This window comes from Podarcis liolepis (assembly GCF_965112155.1).
Source record: "Podarcis liolepis genome assembly, chromosome: 1".
NCBI lineage: Eukaryota > Metazoa > Chordata > Lepidosauria > Squamata > Lacertidae > Podarcis > Podarcis liolepis.
Window position 1 is genome coordinate 56,806,190 of NC_139554.1, and position 15,159 is coordinate 56,821,348.

Sequence of the window (15,159 nt, forward strand, 5' to 3'; positions counted from 1 at the left end):
CCATTACTGAAATCATTACCAGCTTTATTACTGAAATCAAAAGGAAATACAGTTCAAATTTCAAAGTTTATTTTAAACTGTATATCAAATTATAATGCCTTTTTTCAGATGAAGAAATATTGAATTTTATTGTGAAACTAGAAGACAAGCTTCCCACATTTGATGTTGATGTTAAGGTAGGACTGGACAAAAACTGTCTTCATGTGGAACGGTTCATAATAGATTTCACATTTGCATATTCAAATATTATTAAAGAGTACTTCCTTCCCCATCTGGTTGTGAATATGGTATTTTAAACTGACCTTTTGTGGCAAATTTTTGTTTCCCCAACAATGTTCTTCTTACTCCACCTACAGGCCAAAAGCAATTTTGCCATTTGTTTCTGTTCACTCCTGTGCAACAATATTTGAAAACAAATGCAGGCATTAAATGCATTAAGTTACAATGAAATGCTCCCCACCTTGTTATTAATAAAAATGGACTGAAAACTGAGATGAAAGGAAGAAGACCCCAGGACCAGTAATAATTCTGCTGAGTTCCGTTCTCATTCCCTCCCACCAGCAGATGCAATGTTCTGAAGGTGGCCTATGGAAATGCAGGTGTCTTCCCTTGAGGCAGGAGCAGCCCTCCTCCTAGAACGCTGCCCACAGTTTTGCATGCCAACCCATCAGGAACCTGTTTTCACTGCCTCCCTGGGACTGCAATGACAGAAGGGTCATCAAACACCTGGCAGGCCATGCTTGATGGACCATGTTCAGATTGATGGTTCTCAACTTCTGCAAGCCTGCCCTCAAGGAAGAAATATGCATTTGAGCTGCTTCGTATTGTGAATGTTTCAGTGACAGAGTGGGAAATATATTTTCCCTCTCCCTTGGGTTTTTTTAAAAAATAAGATAATGTCAGATACCACATCATTCAACCTCTAGGTTGTAGAATTAGCAGGCCTTTAGCCGTTGCCCTGCCAGTCTCTGAAGACTTAGACTGAAGCCATACATCTGGGCTGAGGGACCTGTGGCTGAAACTAACATCTGGAAGGCCACAAGTGTCTTGCTAAGTCTGAAACCTTGGTGAAGAAGAAGAGTTTGGATTTGATATCCTGCTTTTTCACTACCCTAAGGAGTCTCAAAGTGGCTAACAATCTCCTTTCCCTTCCTCCCCCACAACAAACACTCTGTGAGGTGAGTGGGGCTAAGAGACTTCAGAGAAGTGTGACTAGCCCAAGGTCACCCAGCAGTTGCATGTGGAGGAGCAGAGATGCGAACCCGGTTCCCCAGATTACGAGTCTACCGCTCTTAACCACTACACTGGCTCTCTGGTGAGAAGTTCTGAACCTCCTGATAGAAACTGGGAAGCCAAAGTCACAGGAATATAGGAAGCCACCTTCTGCTTTATCAGTCTGGAGAGCTTGAGTTAGTTAGTTACTGACACACCTGTTTGGCTGAGGGGCTGTTCCTGAAATTGATTGCTGCCCAGATTCCTTCTTCATGCTTCATGTCTTGCTTTACAGTTGCCATCTTTTTATTCTGGCTGGGCATTCTTGCCAAAAACCCAACATGCTTCCCCCATCCATGTGCAGAGGCAGACCTTCGTCTGTTGCAGTTCTGCTAGGAAAGATCCAGTGACACTGATGGAAAGGAAGAAGGGGACACTATATCTGCCATATATATGCCTTTGAGTCCATTAGTCCCTGCCTCATTCTTTGTGATTTAGTTTCACAAATTCAGCCAAGGGGGGTGCGGCATTCCTTCAGTCAATCAAGTTCACTTTAGTCCTATTGATACATTGGAGACATGCAGCCTGATCCTCTGCTTTATTGACTTAGAAGTACATCCCATGGAATTCAATGGTGCTTACTCCCCAGTCAGTGTACATACAATTTCAGCCTAAGTGCCCTGGAGTGGGTGAGTATAAAATGGGGATGAGAAACTTGTGACCATCTAGATCAGACTTTCTCAACCTGTGGGTCCCCAGATGATGTTGGACTACAACTCCCATCAACCCTGAGCTCTGGCCTTGCTAACTAGGGGTGATGGGAGTTGTAGTTCAACAACATCTGGGGACCCACAGGTTGAGAAAGGCTGCTCTAGATGTTGTTGGCCTCCAACTCCCACCAGCCCCAGTCAGCTGTAGTCCAGCAACATCTGGAAGCCAACAGGCTCCCCAAAACTTAGGAGTATAAATTTATTCTGTGAACCGCCCTGAGACCTGTGAGTATAGAGCGGTATATAACTAAAATAAATAACTCTGGTCTAAATATCTGGAGTCTGCTCTACAGGCATAAGTTTCCTGCATGATTTAAGAACATTATAAATTGCATGGGGAACCTATGCCTGTACAGAAGCTCCTCTCCCCCCTGCTGCCATCTTTAGACCGCCTCTCCCAATGGAGCTATGTGGAACTGGTGCTAATTGGGTCATGTGAATTCTGTGAGTTGAAAATGCCAGAATAGGGTTCTATCAAATCTAGGGTTGAGAGAGAGCTTTTGAGACACTGAATGCCCACATCCCAGAAGTTCCACTTTGTCATTTAAATGTTATATGGCTTGATAGAAATGTTATTATTTAATTTTTTATTTCTTTTGAAAAAAGTTTGTTTTAGGATACCATGTGATCTATGTACGTGACCATCTAATTGCCACCAATTTGACAGAGTGGGCTTTAACTCCCCACAACCAAATAGGTAAAGGTAATGGGACCCCTGACCATTAGGTCCAGTTGTGGCCGACTCTGGGGTTGCGGCGCTCATCTCGCTTTATTGGCCGAGGGAGCCGGCGTACAGCTTCCGGGTCATGTGGCCAGCATGTCTAAGCCGCTTCTGGTGAACCAGAGCAGCGCATGGAAACGCCGTTTACCTTTCCGTCGGAGCGGTACCTATTGATCTACTTGCACTTTGATGTGCTTTCGAACTGCTAGGTTGGCAGGAGAAGGGACCGAGCAACAGGAGCTCACCCCGTCGCGGGGATTCGAACCGCCGACCTTCTGATCGGCAAGTCCTTGGCTCTGTGGTTTAACCCGCAGCGCCACCCGTGTCCCCCACAACATCCACCAAATGTGTGGATGCTAATTGTAAAGGTTTAGGATTGTACCCCTGTTGGTAGACATGTTGTCCCTTTAACATCTGGAATTTCAAGGTGGTTCCACCAATAGGAATAAGGGGTGTGGATCATCCCTTCCTCACACCTGAAACTCACCCCACCCCACCTCCGCAAATCTTTAAACCACATCATGATCTCACAGAAGCCTTGTGTTACTCTACCAACTCACAACAGATGCTGCTGGCTGGACAAGAAAGATGCAGATCCAGGAGTCAAGGCCATTTGCAGCTGTCATCTCTTGTTTCTTCCTCTGACCTGCTATTGAAAACACTCCTGGCACTTGGATAAAACATTGCTCCTGCTTATATTGCCAACTGTCACAGTTCTTATCACATCAGATCCTTCTTTGGTGGTGCACAGCTATTTAATATTTATCCAATGCTACCAGTGTGCTGGGTGCCAATAGTCCTTTTTCTTCTTCTTCTCCAGATTCTTTTTACTGGGCAATGATATGCTAAAAGATGGTTTTTTATCCTTTGAAACTGCACAGTGTTAACAGGGACAATCAGATATTCCATTGATGGTGCTGATTGTCAAAAACCTGCAATTCCAGATAGGAAAAGCCCCATTATCCTGAATAGCTGCTTCTTATTCAGTAGGAACCAGGGTGGTGTTTCAACAGGAAGGAGCCCAAAAGCTGACACAGGCTAGCATCCGAGAGCAAATCATTATGTGCCGGAAAAGGGAATCAAGGATACGAATTTAAATTTAGAGAACGTGGTTTTACTAGTAATACATTTTAAAGGAAGTCTATTTCTCTCTGAGGCTAAATTATGCTTCTAAACGAGCAAACCTTTAGGCAGGGAAATCCTCTCAGCGAAGAACCCTGGCCACTGAGATACGAACAACAAAGCTAAACATAAAGATTTATGCACTATTGCTTACAGCATAAGCAAAGAAGCCAGTGGCATGCAAAACTGATTGAATCCCCTTAAGCAAAAGCAAAATAGATGGGGTGGTAGTGGAATGCAATTAAGAGTGAAATGCATCAATACTGGAATGCAAAAGGTGGGTCTTAATAGAGTTGTCACTTGATTACAAAATATTGTACAGCTCAGTTGTATGCATGTCTATCCAGAGGTTCGGCTGAGATCAGTGGGCTTTATTTCTAGGAAAGCAAGCATAAGATTGAAGTCTAAGGTCACCTCCAGATTATCAGTATTTTGCCAGAGCGTTTCAAACACATACCAGAAACGCAGGTTTGTGCAATTTAAGTTGATTAAACTGTTTTTTTCACCCTGGTGCAGAAAATCCACTTTTAAAATACCTTTTGTGTTTAGGAGAGTTATGGGAAAATGTACTGCTGAAAAAATATTAACAGGAATACATATTATTTCCTTATTTTATTTATTTACTTATCTGGAGAGTGGCAACACAAGAACGGGCCTTTTTTGTGGTGGCTCCTCATTTGTGGAATGTTCTCTCCAGGGAGGCTCACTTGGCACCATCATTATATGTTTTTAGGCACCAGAATGCAGCGGGTCCCAAGTTCAATTCCTGGCATTTCCAGGTAGGACTGGAAGAGACACCTGGTCTGAAACCCTGAAGAACCACTGTCAGTCAGTGTAGACAGTACTAAGCTAAAATGGAACGATGGTCAGATTCTGTATAAGTCAATTTCCTATGTTCCTGTGCTAGGATCCCAATCCACAGAAATTCTGGCTACTTAGAAAAATAAACAAAAACATTGCCCTTAAAATCAGAGCTACATGACATGAAATTTGGCCCTGAAATTTGGATTCTGATACAAAACCTCCTGCACAAAACAACTGCACAAAGACCTGACCAAAGGCAACCAGTTAACACTCAAATTTCACTTTCTGTCTGGGACTCATTGGCTATCTGTGTAGCCTGACACCATGCTTCTGCCTTTTTTTTTGTTTGATTTTTGGGTTCTTTTCATGTGTGTTTCTTTTCTTTGAATATCTGAACATCACCATGGCAAACTTCATTGGTGGCCCTGATTCAGCACTTGGGAATTACTGTTTTAGAACAGCGTGTGTTAGCACAGACCTTGCCATGGCTGGAATACGAGGAGATGCCAAGTATTTAAGGGCATGCTGGTTTCCTTTTCCAGCTCCTGTGCCTACCCATGTCTGTTTTCCAGATGGAAAAAGAAGAGAATACAAAGGACTGAGTTTTACAGCTGCTGATCTACAGTACCTGTGTATTCCAGGTGCATCCATTGTTCAGCTAATGCAACAACTGACATTCCGATCATGCTACAAATAAACCCTGGTGGCAGATATTCTTTCAGTCCATTGGCGCTAATTTACCCCGAATGAAGCAGAAATACAGATGCTGGATTTAGGCCAGAAGGTTCATAATCCAGCTCTTACAGAACTCAAATAAAACAGATCATTTAAGGGATATTACCAACATGCTTGTGTTAATGGAGGAAATGGATAACAGCTCCTGTATCTTGTTATTGCCGTCTAGACAACCAACACAATGGAGTAATACTGGTGCCTGAAATATTGATTTCTTTGCCTTGTATATCTGCACCTTCCACTAATAGTTCCATAATTTCTAGAATTCCAGTTACAATTAAACACGTATTAGAAGTATGCCTTGCACCATATGCCTTGCACCAAGGGAGCTTATTGTTATTTAGGTAATACGTCAATGTACAGAGCAGCATCAGCAAAAGAAGATAGGCCTCTGCTGCAAGGAATTTACATCACACCGCTTCCAGAGACCAGTTTTTCATTGTGCTGCTTTGTTTTCTGTACATTCTCTTCAACAAGTGCCTTCATTGGCTTCTCTGTATCTTTTAATGGAGCTGTCCATCGTAAAGAAAGACTTGATTTGGTTAGGATGTTCATGATTCTAATGATTGGGTTTTTATTATCTTCCTGACATGACTGTCATCTAGAGATCCTCTAGGGGTCCTCCTAGGATTTTTCCAATAATAGCCTACAAATTTGACGGAGCCAGGAACCCAGAATGCTTTCTGTCTCGTGGAATGTTTGAATGCTATATGAAACAAATGTCTTTTTTGACATTAACCAAGAAATCTAAGCTCCAGATGCAGGATACTAAAGGCCAGTGATTTATGTACGGCAGAGTTTCATGTTACACAACACTTCATAGGTAACCATGGCCAGCAGCCGTCTTTAACATCAAACCAGTTCACAAGAGTTTTGATGCCTGATACTTGGCAAGCTATTGTATCCATCAGCTGGTTTGATGATCCACAGTTATATGAGAGGGATATGCACATTCCTTTTCAAAGATGATTCACAAAGGTAAAGGGATATTTATATTTAGTCTAGTAAGGAGAGCCAAAGGTTCTGCCATGTGTGATTTGTCTCAGAGAACTGATGCTTCATTTAACTGAAGATTTTCATTGGGATTAGAAGACACCAGGAGATACACATTAGTTTTCTAACAATGTAATGCCAGTGTCTTAGAAATGAGGCTTAATAATAAAAGATGGCTGTTGCACCATGCAGACACCATCATTTACTACTCATGCTAAGTTCTTCTCTTTTTGAAAAGAGATGGATGGTTTTAATATTTGTATAAAGGATAATCCAAAGTAAACAGCGGAGATGTCTCTTTTCTGACACATCACCTCCATCCCATGTTTGATTTACTGGATTGTTCCTCTAAATCTGCCATCATGTACCTCTATTACTAAAAACCGCTTTCTCTGAAATTCATCTTTGCAATTCCTGCTGGTGTGTTTGCACCGCATAGAACCTGCTGCTGCCTCCCCTCACTTTCCCTCCATCCCAGTATGCAGTGACGATGGGGCAACTGGAGGTCAGGGCTTGTCCCCCCACCCCACCATCTGAAACTGGGTGTGGAAGGCCACTAAAAAGGAGCCCCAGAGACAGGATTATAGTGATAAAAAAGCAACATTTTATTTATTTCAGGAAATTAGTTGGCATGCCATTCAAATGTAGAAAAGAAGAAAATATTCAAAAGTATATTGCTGCAAGTTTCTTCCTACTTGTCTCATGAGGTTATTGGGCTGGGAGGTCCTCATGCTCTTGGTTTCATTCTGTGAACTGCCCTGAGACGCCCAGGTATAGGGTATATAATAATAATAATAATAATAATAATAATAATAATAATAATAATACAGAAAAAATGACCTTTGTTTCCCTGAAGATGAAACAATGTATACAAGAACCCACAGAAGTTTGATATCATTTTCTTTTAAAAATCCTTCTTAACTTGTTAATAATAGCTTTGTGTTTATAGAGTAGCTTTTTCTAAAAAGACAAAATGTTTGTCTTTGTAACCCTTCATCTTTGTAGCCCTTTCAACATTCCTTTTCAACAACCACCTGTCTGTGCCAGGACAACTTTCTCCCTAAAGTTCTGCTTTCATTACATCATTTTGAGATGGTAGTTCAAGCTGAGATTTGAACCAAGGGCTTTCCGCTCCTAGTTCATTCTCTTTAGTTCATGCCTCGTATACCTTAGACCAGGTCTTTCACACAATTCCACCCCCCCCCCCCCGGGAACATTATTTTCGCAAAAGAAAATAAGTTGCATGTCTGGCAACTGCTTATGCTGAAACTATTACAATCTACAGATTTGAATCTATATCCTATTGGCTGATTTGAGAAGCATAAAGAAGAACATTTCTTTGGTTCATTGTAAAATGGCTCTTTGGCTCAGGCTTCTGGGCACACTGTGGCTGGGTAAAAAGTTCATTCCCATAAACAGGAATTCCCCCTTGCCACTGCATTAGCTCATAAGAGGCAAGTCCAAGGCCATTATGGCTGTCTAGCTAATTAGGTCAGATGCCTTCCTGGTGAGGTATCATGTTCACTCGCACTTCAGTGCTGGAAAGTTTTGGTGATCCAGGCTAAGGAATAGTTGTCCTCTGTATCCAGGCTTCTTTCCATAAAAGTGGTTTTGCCCTTTGTTTAGTGCCTCAGTTTTGGATCACCACACCTATGCACATCTGGGTGCTGCTTGCCAGTTTTTCAGTGTGGGGGGCAGCTCTAATGGTTAGTATATGAGAGAGAGGCAAGCTATTTTTCTAGTTTTATGTCCTGTAGTCAAATTCCCAAATGTATTCTTGCACTATGGCTATTTCTCTTATTTATTTATTTTTTTTAATGTGATGGGTTCCTGCAAGTTTATAAGCTACTCATAGAATCATAGAGTTGGAATAGACCACAAGGGCCATCGAGTCCAACCCCCTGCCAAGCAGGAAACACCATCAGAGCACTCCTGACATATGGTTGTCAAGCCTCTGCTTAAAGACCTCCAAAGTAGGAGACTCCACCACACTCCTTGGCAGCAAATTCCACTGTCGAACAGCTCTTACTGTCAGGAAGTTCTTCCTAATGTTTAGGTGGAATCTTCTTTCTTGTAGTTTGGATCCATTGCTCCGTGTCCGCTTCTCTGGAGCAGCAGAAAACAACCTTTCTCCCTCCTCTATATGACATCCTTTTATATATTTGAACATGGCTATCATATCACCCCTTAACCTCCTCTTCTCCAGGCTAAACATGCCCAGCTCCCTTAGCCGTTCCTCATAAGGCATCGTTTCCAAACCTTTGACCATTTTGGTTGCCCTCCTCTGGACATGTTCCAGTTTGTCAGTGTCCTTCTTGAACTGTGGTGCCCAGAACTGGACACAGTACTCCAGGTGAGGTCTGACCAGAGCAGAATACAGTGGCACTATTACTTCCCTTGATCTAGATGCTATACTCCTATTGATGCAGCCCAGAATTGCATTGGCTTTTTTAGCTGCCGCGTCACACTGTTGGCTCATGTCAAGTTTGTGGTCAACCAAGACTCCTAGATCCTTTTCACATGTACTGCTCTCAAGGCAGGTGTCACCCATCTTGTATTTGTGCCTCTCATTTTTTTTGCCCAAGTGCAATACTTTACATTTCTCCCCGTTAAAGTTCATCTTGTTTGTTTTGGCCCAGTTCTCTAATCTGTCAAGGTCATTTTGAAGTGTGATCCTGTCCTCTGGGGTGTTAGCCACCCCCCCCCCCCAGTTTGGTGTCATCTGCAAATTTGATCAGGATGCCCTTGAGTCCATCGTTGATAAAGATGTTGAATAAGACCGGGCCCAAGACAGAACCCTGTGGCACCCCACTAGTCACTCTTCTCCAGGATGAAGAAGAACCATTGATGAGCACCCTTTGGGTTTGGTCAGTCAGCCAGTTACAAATCCACTGAGTGGTAGCATAGTCAAGACCACATTTTACCAGCTTCTTTACAAGAATATCATAGGGCACCTTGTCGAATGCCTTGCTGAAATCAAGGTAGGCTACATCCATTGCGTTCCCTTCATCTACCAGGCTTGTAATTCTGTCAAAAAACGAGATCAGGTTAGTCTGACATGACTTATTTTTCAGAAATCCATGCTGACTATTGGTGATCACAGGATTCCTTTCTAGGTGCTCACAGACTGTTTGCTTAATGATCTGCTCCAGAATCTTCCCTGGTATTGATGTCAGACTGACTGGGCGATAATTATTTGGGTCCTCTCTTTCCCCCTTTTTGAAAATAGGGACAACATTTGCCCTCCTCCAGTCTGCCGGGACTTCGCCTGTTCTCCAGGAATTCTCAAAGATGACTGCCAGTGGTTCTGAGATCACATCTGCCAGTTCTTTTAATACTCTTGGATGCAGTTCGTCTGGCCCTGGAGACTTGAATACATCTAAACTAGCCAAGTATTCTTGTACTATCTCCTTAGTTATTCTGGGCTGTGTTTCCTCTGCTGAATCATTTGCTCCAAATTCTTCAGGTCAGGCATTGTTTTCTTTATCAGAGAAGACTGAGGCAAAGAAGGCATTGAGGAATTCAGCCCTTTCTGTGTCCCCTGTTTGCATTTCACCATCTTCTCCACTGAGTGACCCCACTGTTTCTTTGTTCTTCCTTTTGCTACGGACATACCCATAAAAGCCTTTTTTGTTGCTTTTAACCTCTCTAGCAAGCCTGAGTTCATTCTGTGCTTTAGCTTTTCTGACTTTGTGTCTACATGTGCTGGCTATTTGTTTGAATTCCTCTTTGGTGGTTTCCCCCCTTTCCCATTTTTTGTACACATCCTTTTTTAATCTTAACTCAGTTAAAAGAGAAGCGGACACGGAGCAATGGATCCAAACTACAAGAAAGAAGATTCCACCTAAACATTAGAAAGAACTTCCTGATAGTAAGAGCTGTTCGACAGTGGAATTTGCTGCCAAGGAGTGTGGTGGAGTCTCCTTCTTTGGAGGTCTTTAAGCAGAGGCTTGACAATCATATGTCAGGAGTGCTCTGATGGTGTTTCCTGCTTGGCAGGGGGTTGGACTCGATGGCCCTTGTGGTCTCTTCCAACTCTATGATTCTATGATTCTATGATTCTAAAAGTTCTTTAGATAGCCACCCTGGCTTCTTTAGGCACCTTCCATGTTTCCGTCTCATTGGTATTGCCTGAAGTTGTATTTTTACTATCTCCCTCTTAACAAACTCCCAGCCATCATGAACTCCCTTTTCTTTTAGTGTTACTGTCCATGGGATCTCACCCAGCACTTCCCTAAGTTTTATGAAGTCGGCTTTCTTAAAGTCAAGAAATTGAGTCCTAGTATGCTTGGCTGCTCCTTTCCGCTGTATAGTAAACTTCAGAAGAGCATGATCACTTGCGCCTAATGATCCTTCCACTTCTACCCCACTAACCAGGTCATCAACATTGGTTAGGACCAGATCTAAAATGGCTGTTCCTCTTGTTGCTTCTCCCACTTTCTGGACAATGAAGTTGTCTGCAAGGCCAGTGATGAATCTGTTTGACCTTATGCTCTTGGCTGAGTTTGACATCCAACAAATATCCGGGTAATTGAAGTCCCCCATTACTGCTATCTCCCTTCCTTTTGCATGCTTGGCCATCTGTTCCAGGAAGGCATCATCTAATCTTATAATTATTAATACATCTACTTTTTATATTTCTGTGTAGTTTCTTGTGGTTAGGCTTGGCTCTGAATCCAGTACCTACCCACTAGTCCAGAGGCCAGCAAACCTTTTCAGCAGAGGGCCGGTCCACTGTCCCTCAGACCTTGGGGAGGGGCAGACTATATTTTGGAGAGAGAAAAATGAACAAACAACCCAGAGATGCATTTTAAATAAAAGCACACATTCTACTCATGTAAAAACACCAGGCAGGCCCCACAAATAACCCAGAGATGCATTTTAAATAAAAGGACACATTCTACTCATGTAAAAACATTCTGATTCCTGGACTATCCGTGGGCCAAATTTAGAAGGCAAGTGGGCCAGATTAAGCCCCCAGGCCTTAGTTTGCCTACCCATGCACCAGTCAAACTGCTACAGAGTAATCTGGGCTTGGGGCTCAAGAGGCAGAGAATCTGGATGTTTAGCTCTTGCTCTCCTGAATGTCTGGCATACAGCTTGTGGTTTTTCTGGCTCCTGCTGGATATAGACTAACAGGAGTGGTGGCAGCTGTAGGATTAATTTCAGCCTGGTCATTTGGCACCTTTTACACCCAAAGGAAGCTAGTGCTGAGGTCTTGGGCACCAATTATCCTTTGCAGTAAGGATCACAGCCCAATATACAATTATGTGCGATTTAGCTTTCTGATTTAAAATGCTGACCTGAATGTTCATACATTTGGTATTCAGGTCAAGAGCAGTGTGTCTCTGGAGGGAGAAATATTTCCAGAGAAACCTCTTAAATGGGTGAATGTTCACTCTTTTCCCTTATTGTATCTATCTATATATATTTTTTAAAAACCATCCTCTGATAAGACTTATGACAAACAATCCCCATATACCTCTAGCCCCCGAGAAACATTCCATGCACAGTAGCGGAGAGAGGGGGTGGGGGGCCATGGGCGGCACTGGGGCTGCAGGACTTCCTCCAGTGGATGGGCCCAGCGCTGCCTGAAAATGGGACGTGGCATGGGACACGTGTGGCACGTGGCCTGCAGTGCGCTGCAGCTGCCCTCCAGCTGAAGGGGAGACTGCTGGCCCCTGCCCCGGCTCACCCCGCCCAGTGGGTGACTTGTCCTGCCCCCATGTGCAGTGCACATGCAGGCACCCCAGTGGCTAGCTATGTCGCTGTCCATGCATATACAGTGTAAATGATAGTCAAACATTAAGTAGGTTAATACAGGAGTTTCGAGTTGATTATATCAGTTAGGTGCCTTCTACTCTCCTACTAGAGGGACACAGGTGGTGCTGTGGGTTAAACCACTAGCCAAGGACTTGCCGATCAGAAGGTTGGCGGTTCGAATCCCCGCTATGGGGTGAGCTCCCGTTGCTCGATCCCTGCTCCTGCCAACCTAGCAGTTCAAAAGCCCGTCAAAGTGCAAGTAGATAAATAGGTACCACTCTGGAAGGAAGGTAAACGGTGTTTCCGTGCGGTGCTCTGGTTCGCCAGAAGTGGCTTAGCCATGCTGGCCACATGACCCGGAAGCTGTACGCCGGCTCCCTCGGCCAATAAAGCGAGATGAGCGCCGCAACCCCAGAGTCGGCCACAACTGGACCTAAATGGTCAGGGGTCCCTTTACTTTTACTCTCCTACTAGAGTGTGTTGTGGGTAGCTGGTGATGAGAAGACAATATTATCCTTTCCAGGGTATTGAATAAACATGTACCATACAGTTCCAAAATCATCTTTGGTCTTTGTGCTCACTCTTTTCTTGAAGCTGCTGCTTTCTGCCGTTGTTTCCATTATCTGTTACTGCTTTATACCATTTTTATCCAAGCGAAGGCTAGGAAGAGTGGCCTCAGCCAATCAGGAATCATGGAGCAAATGTTACGTCTCTTAACATTCCATGGCCCATCAAATTTGGTTGTGTGCTACATCAATGAGGGCAAATGATGCAGATTTAGAAAGAAGGTAATGTTTAGTGCACTGATCATATGGGTTACCAGAGGCCACCAGGGATCACATAGTGAATGTGATGGCAAATAAAGTGTATTCACAATACATTCTTCCCAAGTCACTGAAATGACACTCCTCAAAGTTATTTTGCAGTGGAAGCCTTGCAGAGCAAAAAACAGCTTGAAGCAGCAAGACTTTTGCAGAAAACTGTGGGGAGAAAAGTGTTAAGAAACTCCTTCTCCATACCAGTGTGCTGCTTGAGATTACAGCTCATCTTTAAAAGAAAATAATGTCAGGGACTTCCTATATGCACCTGGGTTTCCTGTGCGGTTTGGCCAATTTGGACCTCCAAATTGTGGAGCACATTGTATACTCAAAAGCACCATAGAAATGTGAAGTGTTATTATTGCTAGGCTGATATGCTCACAGTTTTCACATTTCCCCCCGTGCATAAGGTTTGAAGCAGCCTCCAGTCAGTGTGATCAAAGAATCTTATTAAAGCGCACAAGTGTTAGTTCTGTGCTGTCACGGAATACAAAATACCATTGCTGTCTTTTTGGATCCAAAACTGTTTTAAATTTAAAAGGAACTTTGTCACTTTATCTGAAAAGCATACAGCTTTTCAAGACTTGTACAACTGAAACTGGCCCACAGCAACAGCGAGGAATTTTTTTGGCCCCCTAGAGATACTGCCTGACTGATAAACACTTAAAAAAACAAAACAAAACACGCAGCATCTAAAGGCAGTAGCGAACGTTGTAGCAGTAGAAGCCCGAGAAAGGAAGCCATCGGGAAGTGCTATCCTTGCTGCATGCTGCTGCTCCCTCTTTGGAAAGGTGGTGTGAAACCCAATGCTTGTAAACCAAATTTGAACTAATGGGATATACACACAACTAACTGGCTTCATGGTGGAATAAAAAATCTACTCGTATGTGTTGATTATCATTTCCAGGAAGGAATTGACTTCTGTATGGGACGTTTTCGACATGTAAAGTGGTCTTGGGCACTGGTGGAGGAAGAGGGGGTGGGGGAGCGTACTGCCCCCCTGCAGCATGATCCCGGGGGGGGGGTGCCATTGCAGCTCCCCCCCCCGTTGGGTGCCATGCCCCCACAGGTGGCGTGTCACACCCCCAGGATTCGTGCCAGCCATGCCCCCACCTGCTCTCCGCCCCCGGTGCCAGAGCATGAAGCTCCACCACTGGTCTTGGGTAAAAAGCCATTGGCCTGACGCACATGCAGATGTACCCCATTCAGTGTTTGGTGAAACATTGGAGGGGGGTGGCTTGAAAAGGGGTTCAGACAAATTCGTGGCTAGTAGTCATTTTCACTGTCTATTACTTCCGGTATTGGAGGTGGTAGAGCATCTGCTCTGCAAGCAGGTCTTAGGTTCATCTCCCAGCATCTCCCAGGTATGGCTGGGAATGTCCCCCAGTCTGAAACCATAGAGAACTGCTGTAGAAGCTACTGAGCTACATGGAATGGATGATGTGATTGTGTACAAGGCAACTTCCTATGTGCCAGTTTCTGGGATCCACAAACAGAGAGAACGAGAGGGCTCTTGCACTCATGTCCTGCTTGTGGGCTTCCTTCCCATAGGCATCTAACTGGTCGTGGTGAGAACAAGACACTGGACTTCCAGTTGGGCCTTTGGTCTTATCTAGCAGGGCTCTTGTTATATTCATATGTAGAATTCCTGGAAGGAGGAGGGATAGTTTGACAGACCTTCATGGAATCATTATTTACATGCTTTCCAGATCCTTGGAGGAAGCTGTGTGGTAATTGAATTGTACTCATCGTTAATTCCAGAGCCTTTAAGAACAACAGTGCCTCTGTTGTTAATATGATTGTTTTGAAACCTTTAAAATGAAACACAATAATTTGAGAATGCGTGGTATTTCTTCCTATGCTTCTAAGTCTAGACTCCTTTCCTTTGCCCTTCCCAGTTTACAAGGAGAGCTGCAAGAACCTCCAAGTTCCAACATAGCCTGGGAAGACATGTTTTTCCAATGACTGGATTTTGTTTGATCTACTCAGTCTGTCAGCAATGAGTCAAGCCCATAAGCAGGCAACACAAATAACACCCTCTTTGGGAAGCTGACCAACCATTTTGTTTTCATTTTGTGCATTTTCTTTTGCAAATGGGTTTGAGCTCAGCCTCTGAACTTTCCGTAAACATTTTAGTGAGATCTGTAAAATAAATCTCTGCAGAAGGAGGCGAGAGCAAGAAGGGGAGGGGGGGGAGAGAACCCATATAGTAGCATAGAAT